Source organism: Microtus ochrogaster, chromosome 24 (assembly GCF_000317375.1).
Source record: "Microtus ochrogaster isolate Prairie Vole_2 chromosome 24, MicOch1.0, whole genome shotgun sequence".
Taxonomy (NCBI): domain Eukaryota; kingdom Metazoa; phylum Chordata; class Mammalia; order Rodentia; family Cricetidae; genus Microtus; species Microtus ochrogaster.
In genome coordinates this window covers 18,281,548-18,283,224 of record NC_022024.1, presented here as the reverse complement: position 1 = coordinate 18,283,224, position 1,677 = coordinate 18,281,548, and positions in this window count along the sequence as shown.

Here is a 1,677-nt window from a genome sequence, read left to right as displayed (position 1 = left end):
CTCTATTTTCTTTAAAATCCTCCTGGAATTGACCACTATGGTCCATTTTGACACTTACCATTGGTTTCATTGCAATGGGGACGATTGGCTTCTCTCAGCTGTTGTGGAAATTTAAGGGTTTACCAAACATCTGATAGGTTCTTTGTTGACAATTTTTTTCTGCCTTCAGAGACCGTGGCTGCAACAGCGCGTCATAGTGACATTCGCTAGCACAGCTTACCTCTAGTTCTACCCTGTACTTTCAGAAAGGGAAACTTTGGGTGGACGTCTGAAAAATAAAAAGAGAAAAATCAGCTAGTTCTCTGGATGAGGGATCATGGCTTAGGAAAGCAGTAAATCCATGCAAGAGCTTCGTGTTTAACCCGTGGTCAACTGCATGGCTCACCTGAGTGTATCCCACAGACTCTGATTACAGTTTGTTTATAGATTTTTATCTTTTTCTTTGGAAGCCATGTGCACTCACATCTGTGCAAGTAAGCTTGTTTCACAGTGATGGCTGGGATACAAACAGAGCCCAGGCAAGGGGCCAATGATTGTATTCCTTATGAAATATGGTCAACGGTACCGGGTGTTATAGGAAATCAGAAAATTGTCTCGTTTAAAGGATAATAGGTGTTTAATAACAGCTGCAGATACACACAGCATTTGGTAAAGAAACGAAGGCGCGCCATCAAGCAGTTGGCCTTTCCCATGACACAACAAGCTTTTTCCCTGTTAGTTTTTGTTCTAAGCTACTGAGACTCATTACGCCACAAGGAAGGAATGCAAGAATAAAGGGTGGCTTTGCGCTTTATCAATTTGTCGTGCTATTCCTGGAAAAGTTTGTTTGAGCTTCGCCAAAAAGCAGCAATTATTTTATGGTTGGGGCATTGAAAAATGACTGCACTTGTGATGTTTGCCTGCTTTTATATGCTTTTTTTTTCCATTTTGTTCAGATCAATTAACACAACTTTGTCTTTCAGAATGTCTGTTATGATGGAATAACACGAAGAAAATATTGTATCTTAAAAACGCTCCATCCTTTCCAGATTTTAATTCCTTAATATTACATATATGATTCTAAAATAACAAGACGTCTCATGTTTCTGAACTGTATTTTTGCCTCTTTGAGAATTTGATATTTTTAATATTTTTCTAAAACTTTAATAACAGATATTTTTCTCTAGTCTGATCCATGCCATTTTACCAAAACGCTGGTCTTTTTTTTTTTTTCTGACTTTGAAGAAAATCCCAGGTTTTTCAATGGAATGAGTGTCTTTTGAAGATTAAAGTCATGGCTAGAATCAGCATGGGGGTGTATGATCATATCATAAGGCTATTCTTGGCAGTGTGACTTACTTAAAGAGTTTTATATTTTAGAAATACGTTTTCATAATAAGAATCAGAACCTGAAGAAAAATGAAGTATGATCATAGAAAATTTTGTAAGATTAGTACAAAATTTTGTGAGGAAGCAGAAATTTAATTCTAGCTTCAGATGTGGGTAGCAGGACTGTGTTGGGACTCAGGTGTTTCAGATGATCTACTAGAGTAAGAACAAATAACAGAGACAGAGACAAGGAGAGGAAGGAGGAGGTGGGAGAGAGAGGCCAGAAGGGGAAAAGTGGAACCGTAAGGCCATTTTTGAGGCCAAAATAGACTACTATTAGGATAATATAAAAATCAACCCTTTAAAAAA